Here is a 21,317-nt window from a genome sequence, read left to right on the forward strand (position 1 = left end):
TATGCGTGTGTGCTTGTGTGTGTGTGTGTGTGTGAAAGTGCGTGCGCTTTTGAAGCGTCGTAAAGGTGGAAAATGGCAGGGGCGCGAAGCTGCCTTGGAAAAATTCATTTCTTATTTGGTTAGTTTCTCGCGCGGATACTTTATTGAGGTGTGTTTGTTCCCGGGCTCTTTAAGATGCCCGTAATGGCAGATATAAACTTGAATGAGGATGTGTTCTTATGAAATAATTGTTATTAATCCATTTTACGGCTGGGCCTCGCGCACCAGCACACCCCTTTCCAGAACGTAATAAACATTTATGGTTTTTCATTTTACTTAATTTCTTCTTCCTCCTCCTCCTCCTCCTCCTCCTCCTCCTCCTCCTCCTCCTCCTCCAAGTTTCTATCCTCTTACCAGTCCAACTCTGTGCCGCCTTCTTTGTTGGCCATTTTTTTCTTTTTTAATCAGTTTTATCCAATTTCAATGCTTAATTTCTAATAGTTGAAGGCATTTTTAAGGTAAATATTTACTGGGCATTTTTATTTATTTAATTAGTAATCTATTATTATTGGTATCACCCTAAAGGTTCCCCTCACTTCAATAAAGTTTTACCAAATATTAACTATTTGTTATAAAAGTTGCGTCTATTTGCGTTAGACTAACATCTCATGGGAATAAGTATGGGTACATTTGACAGTATGCACTTATAAGTACCGGTATCTCTGTATGTTTTACCAAGTACGTGTGCCTGTACATTTGTCGTGTGAATGTCATATTTTTTCAATTTCATAATGTAACTGCAAAACAATATATTTATATATATATATATATATATATATATATATATATATATATATATACATATATATATGTATATATATATATATATATATATATATCCTATATTAATTTTCCCTGTGGTTCTTTTGCATCTATCTATCAACACACACACATACACACACACATACATATATATATATATATATATATATATATATATATATATATATATATATATATATATATATATATATAAATATATATATAAATGGATAGATAGATAGATTGGTAAAAACTGAGAGAGAGAGAGAGAGAGAGAGAGAGAGAGAGAGAGAGAGAGAGAGAGAGAGAGAGAGAGAGATCAGATGGCATCCTAGCGTGGCATGAAAATGGCTTCCCGTCATATTCTCGATGGCAACAAGAGATCGGATGCTGTGAGTGCCATAGCTATTTCCCTACGGAGGGTGACGAGGGCCGCTTTTCCCTTCGGAGTGCCATTTACCCAACACCTTCCTTCCTGAAAACAGCCTCTTCTTTCCTTTCAGTCCTTTCTATTTTTTTTAAGTTCGGTTGCTTTCTTTGCTTGTTTCATTCGGGTTTCTCTCTATACCGTTTATTTTTTATTTTGTTGTTTGATTTTTGTCATTCAATTTTTTTTTAAAACGTATTGGTTTTTTCTTTTTTTTTTCTTTTTTGTCATTAAATTTTTTATAACGTATTGGTTTTTCATTGTTTTTTTTTATTTTTTGTCATTCGATTTTTTATAACGTATTGGTTTTTGCTTTTTTTTTGTCATTAAATATTTTTATAACGTATTGGTTTTTCATTGTTTTTTTATTTTTTGTCATTCGATTTTTATAGTGTATTGGTTTTTCCTTTTTTTTTTTTTCGTGATTCCTTCATTCGTTTTTTTATTATTTTCTATTATATTCGTAACGTTTTTCATCCTTACTTATAATGTTTGTCCCACGAGTGTTGTTTTTTCCGTTTTCTTGCAGTTTTTCTATTTGTTTATTTCGTTTATCCCCTCCTATAGCATTTTGTTTTTTCTTCTTAAAATTTTTAATGTTTGTTTACCAAAGCCTTTATTTCCTTTTTTCCTTTGTTCATGAAGATTCTTAAGAATTAGGCTTTTTTATTTTATAAATGTCCCATAATTTTGATAATTTCTATTGTTTTCTTATGATTTTTTTTTTGGTTATAAACGATTTTTTCAATCACGATTTCCTCTATACGAAAGTTATTCCTCTTAAGAACAACTGAAAAGCAGTTTATCAAAGGAAAATGTAATAATTTTCATTCTATATAAGGATCAAGACTGTGATACAATAGGGATCTTAAGTTTCACACAGATGTATTAGAAAAATCTAAATTATACTTGCAAGTACAGTAAGATAACACAATTTAGCAGTATGATCACATACCTCTTTTTGATTTGCTCAGATACTATAGGAATGTGTGTTTTCTTTTACTTAATAGACATAGGTTTATATGTTTCCTTTTACTTAATAGACATAGGTTTATATGTTTCCTTTTATTATGTATATATTGAAAATGTTCTCATAATCTATACATATCGACTTTGCAGAATGCGTTTATACTAAAGGGGTTTTCTTCCATCTACGCATCTCACTTTCAAATAAAGAGCGTATATACGCACCAAGATGTCTATGCAAAGTCAGTTTACGTTGTTTTTTTTTTTTTTTTTTTTTTTTTGTGCTATTCAACAACGTATATTTCTATATCGTTATTCTGTTATGTCATTGAAGCAGTAGTGCCAGTCTCGAATCCATTTTCTTATAATTATATTGACTAATGATTTCTTAAGGATTTTGAGGATATTTAGAAAAGTCCAATCGGTACTCTTTGGTATTTTTAACATATCTGTTATTTACCTCGATGACAATAAAACTTGAAATAATATTATAGAATTTCTTATTCGTTGGTAAACGTATTTCTCTAACGCAAAATATCTATATACATTCGTCTTTTTAATTAAAGTATTATTATTATTAGTATTATTAGTATTTTTATTATTATTATTGTTGTTGTTGTTGTTGCTGATGTTGCTGTATTTTAAGGCTAAATATTATAAGAATTTCATTTCAGTACTTATTATATTTGGTATTTTTTGAAATCTTGAAACAGTAATTTTTTAATCAATTGCAATCAACTGAATTGTTTTTATTTCTGACAATATCACATTTAAGAAGTCAAATCAATTAACATTGATTGCTGACATTACATTTTGTTATGTTTTTATGTTTCTTTTTTCATGAAATTCATAATATCAAAATTAAAGCTATTATCATTTGGCCATGTAGTAATCATTTGCTGAGTATCTATTCTTCAATTTCCAAATAATCCATAAGGTAAAATATGAAAAGAAAAATGTGACCAAAGAAAATATTAGAAATTAAAGCAGTGCCAAGGTTGGTATGGTAAAAAATCCAAAGCCACTTTTAAAATAATTCTTCAGATGCTGTATTGTTCGTGAAAATTGTACGCTGTCATATTTACCCAAACAACTCATATCTGCATACACTAAGAGGCAACAGTGTTTCTAATATTATTATTATTATTATTATTATTATTATTATTACTTTCTAAGCTACAACCCTAGTTGGAAAAGAATGCTATAAGCCCAGGGGCTCCAACAGAGAAAATAGCCCAGTGAGGAAAGGAAACAGGGAAAACTGAAATATTTCAAGAACAGTAAAATTACAATAAATATTTCTTACAAAAACTTTCAACAATACAAGAGGACGATAAATAAGATAGAATAGTGTGCCTGATTGTACCCTCAAGCAAGGGAACTCTAACCCAAGACAGTTGAATGCCATGGTACAGAGTTCTCCTGCTATTTTATTATTTCTTTTCGGGGTACACAAGGAAATTATTATTGTTATTACTTGCTAGGCTGCAACACTAGTCGGAAAAGCAGGATGCTATAAGCCCAGGGGCTCCAACAGAGAAATAGCCCGGTGAGGAAAGGAAACAAGGAAAAATTAAATATTTTAAGAACAGTAAAATTACAATAAATATCTCTTACACTGTTAGAAAAATAAAACGTTATTTTAATCGGAAATTCACCGGAAAATATACTGTTCTTAGCCGTATTTCAGTAAAATACAGGCGACCGTAATTTTATCTTGTTTTGATATTTTCTTTTACGGCTTGGTGTATCCGTTTTCAAAATAGTAAAAATCCTTGAAAAAAATTTTGCCAGACATATACCGTTTTTAATGCAAATTTTTAAGTGTATATCAACTACAAAAACTATAATAAGAGAAATAAAATAGAATAGTGTGCCCGTTTGTACCCTCAAGCAAGAGAACTCTAACCCAAGACAGTGGAAGACCATGGTACAAAGGTCCTCTGCTATTTTCATTATTTCTTTTCGGGGTACACAAGGAAATTATTATTATTATTATTACTTGCTAAGCTACAACCCTAGTTGTAAAAGCAGTATGCTATAAGCCCAGTGGCTCCAACAGGGAAAATAGCCCATTGAGGAAAGGAGACAAAGAAAAATTAAATATCTTTTCGGGGGTACACAAGGAAATTTTTATTCGAGCGCAGTTAATGGCGGAGAAATGTTGGAGTTTGTGTGTTTCATCCCCCCTTGCCTTTCAGCCCCATAACGGCTTTCTATTCCATGCCTCTCCACTCCACATTCCCCCCTATCCCTTCCCTCACTGCTTCTGCATTAATATCCCCTTATGTCGCCTAAGAACAGGTCATTCCCATTCCAATATTCCGCGTCGGAGTTGGAATGGCTAGACGCTGTCAGCTCTTTGGGAATAACGCCCAACATAACCCGAATCCTAGCGCCGTTTCCATAAGACCCTTGGATCGCCGTGGAGATCTTCGCGCCAAGGGGAGGACGATTTTGGCGCGAATTCTGGCAGTTTTTGGCGAAAATGTTTATTCAGTTTTTGGTGAGAATGTGAGAAAACTTTTGGCTCTTGTTTATCATGGATTCCTTTTTTTATATTATTTCTTTAATGTTTGTTTCTACTATCTTTTAGGACCTTTTATAGCTCAGGATACATAATTTTTTTTTTGAGAGGAGTGGAATATTAGGTATATATTTCAGTTGGACTTAAAAACGGTATGGTTAGACAAGTATTATGATAGTTTGTATTTTAGATTTGTCTATTACTTTGACGAAAATTTTCAGTTTTTATTTTAGTTTCTTGGCCATTCCTTCTTCATCTTGTGTAATCTTAACTTTATCTGGAATCCTCTTACTTCAGTATAGCCCCATTTCTCATACCTCCACTTCTCCTCTTGTGTCATCTTCCTCCTCCTCCTCCTCCTCCTCCGTCAATTCTCACATGTTTTGCTACCCTCATATCTCCCTCCTTCTCCTCATATCTTCTCCTTCTCTCCAGCTGCCTGGTGTATATGAGATGGTAATAGGGCGAGCAGTAGCATTGAGTGTGTCAAGTACGTTGTTGGGTAGGGACTGCCGAGCCCCAAGCTACACGGGGAAGGAACACGGAACACACGGGGGAAAAGGACACGGTGTCAGCGGGTTTTAATGTTTGCTCTTGATTTATCGTATTATACTTTTCGTTTTTATTAATGTTTACATGTGGGGCGCGGTAGGCGTATGGAGGGATAACAATGGGGGTTAATGGGGCTCCCGCAGTTAGGTGCCCCAGGAGAGGGAGTAGTAGACATGATGTAAATGTAATAAGTTGTTTATTTTCTGCGCAGGGGTTGAAGACGAATGGAGTGTATGAATAAATTCTGCTGTTTTTTTTTTATTGTTTCACTTGGATTTATTCAGCATGTTCAGATTCTTTTATTTTGTATTTGTCAAGTGTATTTTAGTGTTATTTTTTTATTTTTATGTTTTGATTTATTCAGCAAGTTCAGATCCCCCTTGTTTTGTATTTATCAAGTGTATTATAGTGTTATTTTTGTATTTCTATGTTTTAACTTTAAATTATTGATAATTTTTAGTGGTTAAATTTTTTTTTATCAAATCAGTTGGATTTTTTATCAAGACCAGATCCTTTTATTTTCTATTTATTATGTGTTGTTTAGTGCTATTTTTGTATTTCTATGTTTTAACTTTATGTTATGGACCATTTTTAGAGGTTCATTTTTTAGTGTTTCAGTTTGATTTTTCAGCATATCCAGATTCTTTTATTTTTTATTTATCGGTTGTATTTTAGTATTATTTTTGTATTTCTATGATTTAACTTTATATTATTGACCATTTTCAGTGGTTCAGTTTTTTCTATAGTTTTAGTTGTATTTTTCAGCAAGTCCAGATTCTTTCATTTTTTTTATTTATCAGGTGTATTTTATTATTATTATTATTATTATTATTATTATTATTATTATTATTATTATTATTATTGACCATTTTTAATGGTTCAGTTTATTTATTGCATCAGTTTGATTTTTCAGAAAGTCCAGATTCTTTTATTTTCATATATGTTAGGGGATTCTAGACTGTATATCACTGGTCACTTGTAATAGATATTCATATGGTAATAACATTGTTATTAGAAGTTGATCAATTTGTTTGACCATGAAAAGTTAATAGAAGTTGTGCCTAATCTGACGATAAAATGGAAGGTTGAACAAAATCAACCTCCCCCCCACCCCTTATTGCCCTAACCTTACCTTTTTCTATGTTTGGGTTCCCCCAGGCCCTCAGTGTGAGGCACCTCCTATATCCACCAGAGAGTTGCTAATGCATCTTCCAGTCTTGGATGGTCTGGGATGCATCTTAGGAAAGGAAAGGAAAGAAAAAATCTACGAGGAAAGGGAAATAAGATGACCCCAATTTTGAAAGCCTCCATAACCTTGCTTTCAAACATCTTAAAATTCTCTCTCTCTCTCTCTCTCTCTCTCTCTCTCTCTCTCTCTCTCTCTCTCTCTCTCTCTCTCTCTCTCTCTCTTTCAATGCAGTACGTGCTTCAAAGATTAAATTCCTAACTTCACTCTTAAAAACTTCTGGGGAAGATTATATGGCCTTACTTGGCCAGCAAGGTATTTAGGCATGCGAAGGAGCGTCAAGTCACCACCCACCTAAAATCGTCCCTTCGAAAGCATTAACATTTTTAAAGGTTTAAAGGCCGCTCGTGAATTGCAGGGACAAGGGACTGTGACATTACCCTATCGAGTAAGACAATGCCCTAAAGACTGACCATATTATTATTATTATTATTATTATTATTATTATTATTACTTTCTAAGCTACAACCCTTGTTGGAAAAGCAGGAAGCTGTAAGCCCAGGAGCCCCAACAGGGAAAATAGCCCAGTGAGGAAAGGAAACAAGGAAAAATAAAATATTTTGAGAACAGTAACAACATTAAAATAAATATTTCCTATATAAACTATAAAAAAAAAAATTAACAAAACCGGAGGAAGAGAATATACTCTCAAGCAAAAGAACTCTAGCCCAAGCCCCCTATCCACCCAAGCTAGGACCAAGGAGGGTCAGGCAATGGCTGCTGATGACTCATTATATAGACCTATAGGCTCCCCCACCCATTAGCTCACAAGATGGTAAGGTTACAGCAACCGAAGAAACTAACGAGTTTGAGCGGGACTCGAACCCCAGTCTGGGGTTCACCAGTCAGGGACGTTACCACATCGGCAAGTGTAAAGAAAAAATACAGACCGTTATATTTTCATTATATATTTGAGTACAGTGATAGTAATAGTAACGATAGCATTGCGAGTAAAGGAGAATAAACGCCATTAGGTTATTATTTATGTGAATATTAAAATAGAAACCATTATATTACCATTATATATCTGAATATTGATAGTGGTTGTAGTAGTAGAAATAACAGCATTGAGAGGTCACTCGTCTGTATTTAAAGGTCCTAAAAGGTCAAGGATTTGTATCTAAAGGATCCTAAAGGTTATAGGTCTGTAATTAAAGGTCCTAAAAGGTCATAGGTCTGCATTCAAAGGGCCTAAAAAGTCACAAGTCTTTATTTAAAGGTTCTAATTATTACTGTGACCTCTTTACGTCGATCTCTCTTTAGGTCTGTATACTCGAATCTGTGAAATTTCTCTCTGAGGCGTTTGTCCGACACTTAAGAATTTACCGAAAAAAAAACTGTAAAAATCCTGGAATAAATGTTTCCATGCATTTACCGGTTTAAAAACGGATATATTGACGTAAAGGAGTGATATTACGGTCGCCAACCAGTAAAAGATAATAACAAAGAAGGGTTAAAATTACAGTATATTTTTACGGAGAATTTTGGCTTAAAATTACGATTTTTTTAAAGTGTTTATAGTGACTTAATTCCCTTAGTGTAACCTTTAGTGTTTAGAGTAGAACCGATATTCATTTTACTTGACAAATTATGTTACATAAAATATAAACGCTTTCTTTGTCAATATGATGATTACAAAGTTTTTATTATGTAGGAACTGTTCTATTCAGAAATTGAATGTATAAAAGAATATTTATTGTAACAGATTTAAAGACCTTAGGAAAACAAAACTTAGATTTTAACTATTTTTTAAAATTATTATTTTATAAATCCAAGAATAAATCTTTGGTATATAATTCACTTTTCCTTAGGAATAACTTACACTTGAGTGAAATCATGTATAAGTTATCATATCCGCATATAATCAGCATGTATGTAAGCAAGTAGGATAATTTGTCGATATATTTATATAATAAATTTTTATGGTATTAATGTTAAACCAAAATAGCCCGTTTATGTTGAATTAACTTTATCTTGGAAATAATTAGTACCAAAATGGAATCATAGAAAATTCCATAGAAAATATTTGCACCGATTCTGACCGGTATTGAATCCATGTAATTTACTGCAATATCGATAAATTAAAAAGATTTTATATTGTTCGATATTTGAATTTTGAAATCAGGTTCAGGTTTTGATATTGAAAGAAGCCAAAATATCGCAATGAAGAGAATAAGAATAAAATTGAATTGATTGATAAAACTGCGTATATGAAATATAGAGATTATCAACAGACCATGAAAAATAGGAAGTAAAGAGAAAAAAAAATAGATGAGGAAAAGCGATATTGTAAGAAAAGAACGAGGGCGAAGAAGATGGCGGAGTATTGAGAGAAGAAGAATGGGGGAGAGTTGAATATTTGCAAGATGGATCCATCCTAGAGATAAAAAAGAGAAGGGGGACGAAGAGACGAGGGGGTCGAATCTCCCCTAGCCATGCTGATAGGCCTCGGGTTGATGGCTCATTTTATAACCCGTTTTATAGAGGAAACAGATTAAACATTTATCATGGCGTGTCGACAGTCCCAGCATGATTATGAGAGAGAGAGAGAGAGAGAGAGAGAGAGAGAGAGAGAGAGAGAGAGAGAGAGAGAGAGAGAGAGAGAGAGAGAGAGAGAGAGAGTATACCTCATCACTCGAGTCATCCAATTTAACATACAATCTCAGGAATATATATATATATATATATACATATATATATATATATATATATATATATATATATATATATATATATATATACATATATATATATACACGTATTTATATGTATATATATACATACATATATATATAGGTATATATACACATATATATATACATATATATATATATATATATATATATATATACATATACTGTATATATATATATATATATATATATATATATATATATATACTGTATATATATAAATATATATATATATATACTGTATATATATATATATATATATATATATATATATATATATATATATATATATATATACAGAGAGAGAGAGAGAGAGAGAGAGAGAGAGAGAGAGAGAGAGAGAGAGAGAGAGAGAGAGAGAGAGAGAGAGAGAGAGATCATTTGCTTATGATTCTGATATAATGAATCATTAAAGGAATGGAGAGGAAAGGGCAGGTTGAGGTGATTTGATGTGGAGGGAATAACTTGATATTGAATAATACAACTTTGTAATTAAGGGATAGTAATTAAAGGTTTAGAATATTTGTTGAAGGTCTCGACCAGTGAATAACTTAAATTTAGGAAATGGAAACTAATTAAATGATATAACCAGAAGCAAAGCAGTTAGCAATGAAAAAGTTAGAGTAAAAACTGTTAAACTGAAAAAAAAAATATATATATATGTGTGTATATATATATATATATATGTATATATATATATATATATATATATATATATATATATATATATATATATATATATATATTACATTTTAAAATAACAACGATTTAAAAGGAGTAAAGAAAAGAAGAAAGTTATTTTAGTAATTATAAATGTAGATTATAAACGGTATGTTAATACAAAATAAATTAAGACGAAGAAAGGGAGGGAATTTAAAACCACAGAAAGAATAAGAAAACTGGGCTAAAATCACTTGGAACACTAAGAAAAGATGAATATAATTAATAGAATGACAATAATTCAGTAATTACAAACTAAAGCAAATCCTGAAGGCAGTTTTGAGATTAGATTAGAAACATGTGATGGGGAATAAGTTAAATTCAGTTTGAATAAGAGGTCATGGGTTTAATGATGAGCATTTTTTTTTTTTTTTTTTTTTTTTTTTTTTTACACGATATTAGTGTGGACGTAATTCAAAATCGTGCGATCGAAATCTCTAGACAAAGGAATTTTATATCTCATAGTTGGAATTCTGGTTTAGCGATGTTAGTATCTTGCATATATAATTGTTGATGCTTACATGACAAGTAATTGTTTTTACTCATGTGATAATTGACGCTATCATTATGTGGGTGTAGAAGACCATTCTTATTTTCATATTCTTTCTTTTATACTATATACAAAATACAAAGAACATACATGTTACGTACCCTCTTGTGTTTAATTAATCATCTGCCTAATAATACTTTTACAGTATATGTAAATATTTTATATTCCCTTGTTATCTTCTATATTTGTAGAAATTTAAATTATATTTTATAACACGAAAATATTCCTTTGATAACTGACACGATGCGACTGATTTTATATTTTTGGTGATTAACTATTTTTTTCGTTTTTCAAGGTACTGTTTTTTTTTCAATCTTCTAAATACATCGCATAATAAAATATATATAAAATGGATTGTCGGATTGTATATTAATAAAAATTTTAATTCTATTTTACAATATATGAAAATATTAAATTGATAACTGACACGTCGCGACAATTTTTTTTTTTTTTTTTTTTTGTGATTAAACATTTTTCCAGTTTATTGTAGTTACTGTATATTTTAATCCTTTTGACACACCGCATAATAAAACACATCGATAATGAAAGCAGCTAAATATAACCCTGACCACATCTTATCACCGATGGAACTCCTCTGCAGGTGCGATGAAATTTGGTGACCTCTCATACTGTTCTGTTTCTACCTTCCCCCCCCCATCCCATTCTCTTTTCTTTTCATCCTTGTCTTTGTGGAAGGTTCACCTCCCCCTCCACACCCCAACCCCTTCCCCACCCATCCATTCTAACCCCCCCCCTCCCTTTCCATGTCTTCGAAGTCGCTGTGGGTTTTGGACAGTCATGTCGAGTGTCTGTTGAAGCGACACCTTTGCTCGGGGGTTCTGTCTTCCGCGTGTCCAGCCATTTCCCCCACGCCTCGTCGAGTCGCCAGATCACGAAGGGGGGGAGGGGTTGAAGGAGGGGGATGATGCCCCCCCCCCCTCTCCCCCTGCTGGAGTCGAAAGGGGTTGGGTAAAGAATAAGGGGGATGCTCTCCCCATTCTTTCTTTTCTTGTAAAAAAGAGAACGAGGATAAAGTTGCTATAAGACATTGTTGTGTTGGCAGAAAGGGCAGACGAAACTGAAGGCTGGCATTATGGTGAAAGTTCGTCTTACATAAATGCTATTTAAATACACTCGATACACTTTTGCATGGTGTAAATGCAATTTAATTAAGTACACTGGATGAACTTGCCTATGTTTTTATAGGTGTAAATGCTATTTAGATACACTGGATACACTTGCATATATTAATTATAGGTATAAGTACTACTTGAATACACTGGATATACTATCATATGTGTTATAGGTGTAAGTGCTACTTGAATACACTGGGTAGACTTGCATATGTATTTTAGAGCGTAAATGCTATTCAAATATACTCGATCCGTTGTTGCATATGCTTTCATAGGAGTAAATTCTATTTATATACACTAGAAACACTTGTATATTTTCATAGGTGATTCGTTTTTCATGTAGTTGATATTTAAAGAAAAACATTTTTTTCATATATTCCATAAATTCGTATGTACAAATATCATACTTTCTATTTCTCTTGAGACAAGCATATAAATATTAAATATATATATATATATATATATATATATATATATATATATATATATATATATATATATATGTGTGTGTGTGTATTTATATATATTTGCTCATAAATATGTATTTATTATTTATGTGTACATTTGTACATATTAAATACTTCAGTATGTTACCCAAAGATCTCCTGATGAGATATTACAATGATAAAACAAAAGTAAAAGAGAAAGGTATAAGAAATTTCTCGTTGTTTGTTCTCTTGTTAAGCGAAAGGGGTTGATGTCTATAGCTCTATCAGTATCTATTAAGGCAGATATATTAGGCGTTATAAGAGGCGCTAATTGGCTGAATGGCTGTTTGATTGAGTTGTTTCTCTCTTTCATAGCGCCAACGCCTATTAGAGAACGCAGCAGGAGTGAAGAAAAAAAAATTATGACGCGTGTTTTTACTTTCAACCGTTTTTTTTATATTGTGTATCATTCTATTTTTGTTCTTCCATTCGTTTTGATAATTTGTGGTCTTTTTTCCTTGTTCTCTCTCTCTCTCTCTCTCTCTCTCTCTCTCTCTCTCTCTCTCTCTCTCTCTCTCTCTCTCTCTCTCTCTCTCTCTCTCTCTCTTTTTTAATTGTATCGCTGATTTTTTTTTTATATTTTTATCGTTTGTCAAACTTTCATGGTAGAAAAATATGTTTTTCCCCCACTGTTGTTATCTTTCTCTGTTTCCCATTCGAAGAAAAAATATCAACCAAACTTCTTAATTCATACTATTTCTGGTCATAAAGTTGAAATTTATGTAATGAACATTATTTCTACGCTATAATAATAATATTGGTCCTTTTCAAAGATCAAATTATCTTGAATTTTGTGTGATAGTAAAATATATCGTATATATTCCGTAGAGTTCTCGGCACTGGAAACCTTAGGTGTTTGTGTATATATGGCTACTTCATTTGCTAATGGGTCTAGTAATAGTAGATTGGCAACAACAATATGATTCCTCTTAGTCTATTACAATATTTTGATTTCTGTTTTTATTTGATTTCTCATAATTTAATCCTTTCTTACCTATTTCGTTTTAAGCAATAAGTAATTAGTTTGGAAATATGTTTCATTTGAACTGCCACTTTATATTATCGTGTGAAAGTTATTTCTGGAATGAACATTTTTTATCTGGAACATAAATGATTATTATTACGTTCCGTGAATCCAAATTGTGTTATTTAGCATGAAGTACTGATTGTAAATATGTAAATTCATTGTTTTATGTGTGCATTTAACAAATTTCTTCATGTATCTAATTTTCTTTTTTATTGTATGCACACACACACATCTATATATATATATATATATATATATATATATATATATATATATATATATACATATATATATATATTATATATATATATGTATATATATATACATATATATAAATATATATGCATATATAAATATATATATAATTTATATATATATATATATATATATATATATATATATATATATATGATTTGGTGAAGGCAGGTGTATTTCAAACTAATTCCACTCACGTAAACATGTATTGTGTAACCGGATGCTCGACTATAACATTAAAAACAAACTCCTCTCAATCACATGTCCGTTACAGAACGCTCATAGAGAAAAACACATCGAAATAGCAGCGTCCTACAAGACAAGAAATGGCGGATTCTTTATTTGATTCGTTTCCGAGGATGTCATCAGACTTGCAAGGTCTGTCGCCTCTTGTTTAACGGTCCCATTGGCTTCAGTCCGGAGAATCAGAGATTGTGTTTGTATGTGAGTGAGTTGTGTGTGACTGGTGAACCCAACGAGATTAATAGGATTGGCCTCTGGCAGACGTTCTTCTGCGCGAAGAATCACGTATGAAACGTCGTCTCTTGAAGTTTGACAGCAGCTTTACATACATTATTATTATTATTATTTTTTTTTTTTATTATTATTATTATCATTATTATTATTATTAGTTGCTAAGCTACATCCATATTTGGAAAATTATTATTAGTATTATTATTATTATTATTATTATTATTATTATTAGTTGCTAATATACAACCCTAGTTGGAAAAGCACGATGCTTTAAGCCCAGGGGCTCCAACAGTGAAAATAGCCCAGTGAGGAAAGGAAACAAGGAAAAATAAAATATTCAAGAACAGTAACAACATTAGAATAAATGTTTCCTATATAAACTATAAAAAAATTTATTATTATTATTATTATTATTATTAGTTGCTAAGCTACAACCCTAGTTGGAAAAGCAGGATGCTATAAGCCCAGGGGCTCCAACAGGAAAAAATAGCCTAGTGAGGAAAGGAAACAAGAAAAATAAAATATTCAAGAACAGTAACAACATTAGAATAAATATTTCCTATATAAACTATAAAAAAGTTAACAAAACAAGTGGAAGAGAAATAATATAGAATAGTGTTCCCGATTGTACCCTCAAGCAAGAGAACTCTAACCCAAGACAGTGGAAGACCATGGTACAAAGGCTATGGCACTACCCAAGAATAGAGAACAATGTCCCTGCTTCTGTAGTTACTAAATATCATATGGTTACAATTTCAGTTTCTCACATTTATAATCTTAATAATATAAAATTTCAAATGGCAGTTAGTTTCTCGCATTTATAATGTAAATGCTATGTATAAATATATTCCCCTAAACTTGATCTTTCGTATCCTGAATATGTATACTTACTTTAAGGGCAGCTTTTCTGGTCCTATATTATAGGGGAACCTTACTTTCTATAGGACCTTCTTATTCATTTTATCGTATATATCCCAAGGCATTCAGCATTTCACACCTGCATGTTGCAAGTTTATTGTCAAATCCACATTATCGAAACACCTATAAATAGTACAGTAATTGTATGTGACATTCTTATGTGTAAACAACATACACGAATATTTGATAGTTTCTGTTCGTCGTTTCAGGTCAATTTTAATCATCATTATTTAGCAAGAAATAGATGCGATATAACGAAAACAACTTTCTCATTTTAAGTGTCTTTATTCACTTAATTAAAAGGAGAAAGTTCAGGGGTTTGTCAATAAGTTATAAACCAGTGATCATATATATGTACCTGTTTCTACTCAGAACGATTTTATGTCGTTTTGTGTTAACAGAAGTTGCTATTAGAGATGTGTGAAGGTAGATATTGCTTGCGCCGACCTTCTCAGCAAAATTCTTCTTTGACAATTCTTCATTCAACACTTTTCGTTGCCCTGCGGTGTCAAGGCTAGGGAGGGCGTGTAGGAGATGGCTGGGCGTATAGGAGGGGGTACGTTGTGCAGGGATGGAAAGAGTCCTAGGGGGGGAATTGTAGGTTGGCTGGGATGGGTGCTGCAGGAGCGCCTAGTGAAGAAGAAATGTTGCCAAAGTGATCTTTCTTTATTCCAGGAAAATTCTGAGAAGAACAATGTTTTGCCATTTTCTGGTAATCATTTATTGATTTAAACGTTCCATGTTTACAATACGGAAAGATATGGTATCATCTTCACTATATAGGAATTCTCACCATTGATAAGATGACTCTTATCTTATACACATTCCTTAGAGTTTGAAAAAAGAATTTAGATGGGCGAGTTTGTTTGCGAGGTCGTTGGTGGCGCTGACATGACCGGCCGCAGACTTACGGTCAGCTGGTCTGTGCTTCATCAGTGGCGGACAAAGGCAGTTGCCGCCAATTTTACATTCTGGAAGTGGCTGCCTTTAGATGAGTGGCCTTTGGCCTGATGGCGAAGGTGGTGGGCTTTCTGTTTCGTCTTTTAGTCGTTTTCGATTTTCGATTTCAGTTATCAAAGTCGAAAATTTTAGCGGCTCTTACCGTAAAAATTTCTCTGGAAGTTTTTTTTTTTTCACAATAACTTTATTTCACTTAAATATTTTTTTTTATTCTCACCACTAACATCTAGTCATTTTCGATTTTGATGTTACCAGGATCCTCCATACACGCGACTCATACCGTAAATATCTGTAAAAGTGGTTTTTTTTTTTTTTTTTTTTTTTTTTATACGGTGATTATTCATTTTACATATATCATTAATTTTTTCTTCGCACAACTAAAAGATTTTAAATTATTTTACGCCATCTAACATCATCCTTTTATAACCATCGGTAAAGAGTAAAACGACGACGAAACCAGAGCCAACCATTTCCTTCGAAGAAGTGCCAGAATTTCCAGGCGAGCAGTTCATTCTCGCCTCGAACAAAAGGCACCATCTTCCAGGGACGGCTTCCAGCACTAATTAATGGCGGCTTGATTATGATGTGAAGCTATTAAGGTACTTACCATTTCAAGAGAAAATGTGTGGATCTCTTAGATAATTAAAAGAAAAAAGGGAATAATCTTCTTGCTATGAAAGATATGTTTTTTTTCTCTTTAATCTAATAGTATAAAACATTGAGATTTGGTCTGAATATATTCTTCCGAAAGCTTTTTAGGCTGGAAGGAGGCAATACTGAACTAGAAGTGTTCTCTCTCTCTCTCTCTCTCTCTCTCTCTCTCTCTCTCTCTCTCTCTCTCTCTCTCTCTCTCTCTCTCTATATATATATATATATATATATATATATATATATATATATATATATATATATATATATTACTACGAAAACGTTTTAGGTTGAAAGAAGAGAATACTGAACTTAACTGTTCTCTCTCTCTCTCTCTCTCTCTCTCTCTCTCTCTCTCTCTCTCTCTCTCTCTCTCTCTCTCTCTCTCTCAAAATTAAGCAACATCATAATTTTGTAAGTTCGATATAGATATCATCTTACAATAGAGAAGAGCAACAGGTATCTTGGAACCTTAGACGTCATTAATTGCATCAAGGTTACCCTTTTTCCCCTCATTTCAGTGATGCGATTACAACAATTTACTTCACGAATGTTATTTTCCCCTCAGCTCCTACACTCGACTTCACAATATTCTGTTTTTCTTTAGCTCCAAGATTCTGTCATGGTAGTTCATGTCACTACCCGCTCCTATTCAGTTTCGAGATATCAATGCAAATAGATTCATATTGTCTTTAAATCTATTTTACTTTAGTGCAAAGTAATGTAAACATGTTTAATTGTTTCACTTGTTGTTTTCTTGTAGGTGGTCGATGCAATTTCAGAAATTTGCAGTCCTCAAGATCTTTTTATTATTTGCACCTTTGTATAATAGTTTCTGCCTTTATTCATGTTGCAGCCTGATCATATAAGCAATATTTGTTACTATTTAAATGGCTAATATGAAAAGATACATTACCAAATACTTTCTTAATTAAGATAAATATCTTTTTTGTATATAGAATTTTTTCTATTATATTTGATAGGCGTGATGTCCATATGTACATTTCGTGATTGCCTGTCGAGTATGTATGAATGAAGTAGCCTATGTATATCATTTCTGAAATCTCTTTAATGTTGATTTTGTATCAGTTTTTCAAGTTATATAAACTAACTGTTGCTTAAGGATTAAGTAATTTTCTAGAATAAAGAGTGAAAATAGATATATCTGAAAAACACAGGGATATGGTTTACCCGAGGGCAAGGTAAGGACAGAATCCTATTATTATTATTATTATTACTTGCTAAGCTACAACCCTAGTTGGAAAAGCAGGATGCTTTAAGCCCTGGGGCTCCAACAGGGAAAATAGCTCAGTGAGGAAAGGAAACAAGGAAAAATGAAATATTTTAAGAAGAGCAACAATATTGAGGGTATTGTCCTGAAATAATCATAATTGACGCTAGTTTAAATCATTCATATACTACCTCTATAGATCATAGTGTAGAATTTTAGATGCTGAGAGACGCGTGATAATTATTCTATAAGCGTAAGATAACCTAAGTATGCATTGGAAGGTATATGGTAGTGTTTTCATAAATCCTTTATATAGATTAAAGATGCATTGTTAGGGAAAGGGCAGTGTAGCAAGTAAGGAAAAGCCTGTTCATATCATATAAAGGAGTATAAAGGTTAAAACCTATGAGTGACGTACACAGGCATAGAGAAATCTAGTAAAATAATTGAAAGAGATCAAATAACAAAATGAAGGATCATAATAAGGAAAACTTGTGTAAACGGGAGAACAACAGGATTAGTGTTAATGTGGATACGAGATATTTTCATATATGGAGTATTGGAAGATGTTGAGGAAAGAATAAAAAAAGCAGTAAGCTAAGAAGAATGGTGGAGTAAAGAGAGGCTGATCCAGTTTCAGTGAAAATGAAAAGAAGTTCTAGAGACTGGTAAGAGTTCAAACAGTTTTTGTATTGGGAGAAAGTTGATGATTAATTATATATTAAGGAAGGTAGGGAAGTAGATGGAAGCCAAAGTTATGAACAAAATAAAGGTCGTCTTTGAAGTTAAGTATGGGTATTTGTAGATATAGAAAAAACTGACACATCGTTGTTGTCTGTATGGCCTGAAGGAATTGTTTTTACAAAATCGATATGGTGTCCACGAACCATAAGAGCTGATCTAAGGCGAATATCAATTACTGATAAGACGTTCTGCAGTTTACAGGTTGTAAACTTATCAATAGATCATTTATTAAACTTTAGAGGTCGCAGATATTTTATATATTTTCCTCGGGATATGCCGTCTTTAGGTAAAATACTTATCTGTCATCTATATATATATATATATATATATATATATATATATATATACATATATATATATGTATATATATATATATATATATATATATATATATATATATATATATATATATATATATATATACGCCTGCTTCTATTTTCCAAACTTTTATCACCTTTCTTCCCATAAGAATTTGACTTGTGATATTTATGATTGAAGCCACTCTCCTATTAGTTTTTTATTACATTGGTTTGCTGGGCCGGAAGATGACGTGCTTCATTGACATTCATATATATATATATATATATATATATATATATATATATATATATATATATATATATATACATACATATATATATATATATGCATATATATATATATGCATATATATATATATATATATATATATATATATACATATATATATATATATATATATATATATATATATATATATATATATATATATATATATATATAGCACACGTCAATAATTCCGCATACGGGCCTTATCATATTCACAACACATAGCAAGCTGCTCTCCGATTAATTGAACATTATTTACTTTATACCATCTGTACCTGACACTACATTACTCATTACTTCAACTGGTGATAGGAGCGGGAGGGGGGGGGGTCTACACTCTGGCGTGTACTTACACCCAAGTAGCAGCAACACCTTCAACTGGACAGTTCGTTGGGACGTGACCAAAAGAAGCCGCCTTTGTCGTTCCCTCTGTGTCTTTTGTGTCGGTTTTACCGGAAGATGTTATCTGATATGCTGTGGTCTTTGGTCTTTGCGCCAGGCCATTTTTATCGGGAAAGATCGCGATACGAGGGATATGCCCGACGCTGCTTACGTTGATATCCCTTTGACTTGCTGTTAAGCCTGGTGGTATTTTCAATTTTCTTTTTGAGTTAGTGTTTAAAATATAGATTATAATTTTTGCGATTTATAAACCATAAGTTGTCCGTGAGTATACAGACATACATAAATAACTAACCATATTTCCCATATCAGGAATTATATTCTATAGTTATATAGTTATTATTGTGGTGGCCTATTGGAAACATCCCTTCCTGGCGATTGCCGGACTGGGGTTCAGGTTCCGCTCAGGCTCTATAGTTTATTGTAGTGTCTGCAACCTCACCATACTTGTGAGTTAAGGATGGGCAGGGTATGGTGAACCCATGGTCCAGATATAGACCTTGGGTGAACCGGTATGGTGAACCTATAGGTCTTCTGCCTGAGTCATTAGCAGCCATTGACTGGACCTCCCTGGTCCTAGCTTAGGTAAGAGGGGGTTTTAGACGCATTCCAATGTCACCTTTAAACCTTTATTGTTATTTATATTGAATCTTTAATTGTGTTTGCAATTATTCTGGTTATTACAGTATTTTCAAAAAGATATTACAAGAGTAGATTTTTAATTTTGATGTCAATAATAGTTAATCTATTTGAGAAGCAAATGCATAGAATGACTAAGGTCTTATAGTTTGTCAGATTTTACAAATGCATTATTAGCTCTTACTCAACTCTATATTTTTTTTATTATTATTATCGGCGTTTTTTCCTTTTGTTATTGTACAGATATTGGTTTTTCATATATTTGTTTAGATATTTTTCTTTCCGAACCTTTCTTGTGGGCAAGTTTTCTATTTATGAAATTGGCTTTGGTGTAGAGCTTTCTTCATAAATTTTTGAAGCTATACGAGCTGTATAACAATTTCAAAAAAAAATAAATAAATAAATAAATATATAGTAGATTCCTACAGACTATAGAACTCCCTATGAACAATTTGTAAAGTTGTTCTGCAGAAGTTCTTTAGGAATATGCAAAAGACAATATTTTTCATATTTTTGTAAGAATCTACGATCTGACATGCAATTTCTTTTAAATCGTTACATTTATGCACTATAGAGAGCACTTCCACGAATTTGTAAAATACTGAGAGTGGTGTGATGCTTTGTCATTGATTTGTAAATATCTAGGAATTCTAGGACGCATTTTATCGTTTTATTATATTTAAATTGTGGTGGCCGATGCGGTAACGTCCCTGACTGGTGAACGCTAGATTGGGGTTCGAGTCTCGCTCTGACTCGTTAGTTTCTTTGGTCGCTGCAGTCTCACCATCCTTGTGAGCTAAGGATGGGGGTGTTTGAGGGAGTCTATAGGTCTATCTGCTGAGTCATCAGCAGCCATTGCCTTGCTCTCCTTGGTCCTAGCTTGAGTAGAGAGGGGTCTTGGGCGCTGATCATATGTATATATGGTCAGTCTCTGGGGAATTGTTCTACTCGCTAGGGCAATGTCACTGTCCCTTGCCCTTGCTATTCATGAGCGACCTTTAAACCTTTAAACCTTATATGGCCTTTAGGACAGATATTCGGGTAAGCTTAGTGATACATCTTTCCATGTGTTTTTAAAACTGTTTTTCATTAATTTATAAAAACCTACGAATTATTATAAACTTCTCATGATTTTTCAAAATTGTGAATGATTTTTTTTTATTCACTGGTTCCGTGAATGCTTGTCCATGAATTTGTAAATCTTTTATGAGATTTATACACCAGCTCGTGAATTTATTATTATTATTATTATTATTATTATTAGTATTAGTATTATTATATTGCTCAGCTACAACCCTAGTTGGAAAAGCAGGATGCTATGAGCCCAG

General features: G+C 32.4%; 1 protein-coding gene across 1 annotated transcript in view; it reads left to right on the top strand.

Annotated features, from left to right (window-relative positions):
• The window catches only part of LOC137631705 (uncharacterized), a 550,730-nt gene that overhangs the window by 314,741 nt on the left and 214,672 nt on the right, over positions 1-21,317 (top strand). The window lies entirely within an intron of this gene.

Source organism: Palaemon carinicauda, chromosome 40 (assembly GCF_036898095.1).
Source record: "Palaemon carinicauda isolate YSFRI2023 chromosome 40, ASM3689809v2, whole genome shotgun sequence".
NCBI lineage: Eukaryota > Metazoa > Arthropoda > Malacostraca > Decapoda > Palaemonidae > Palaemon > Palaemon carinicauda.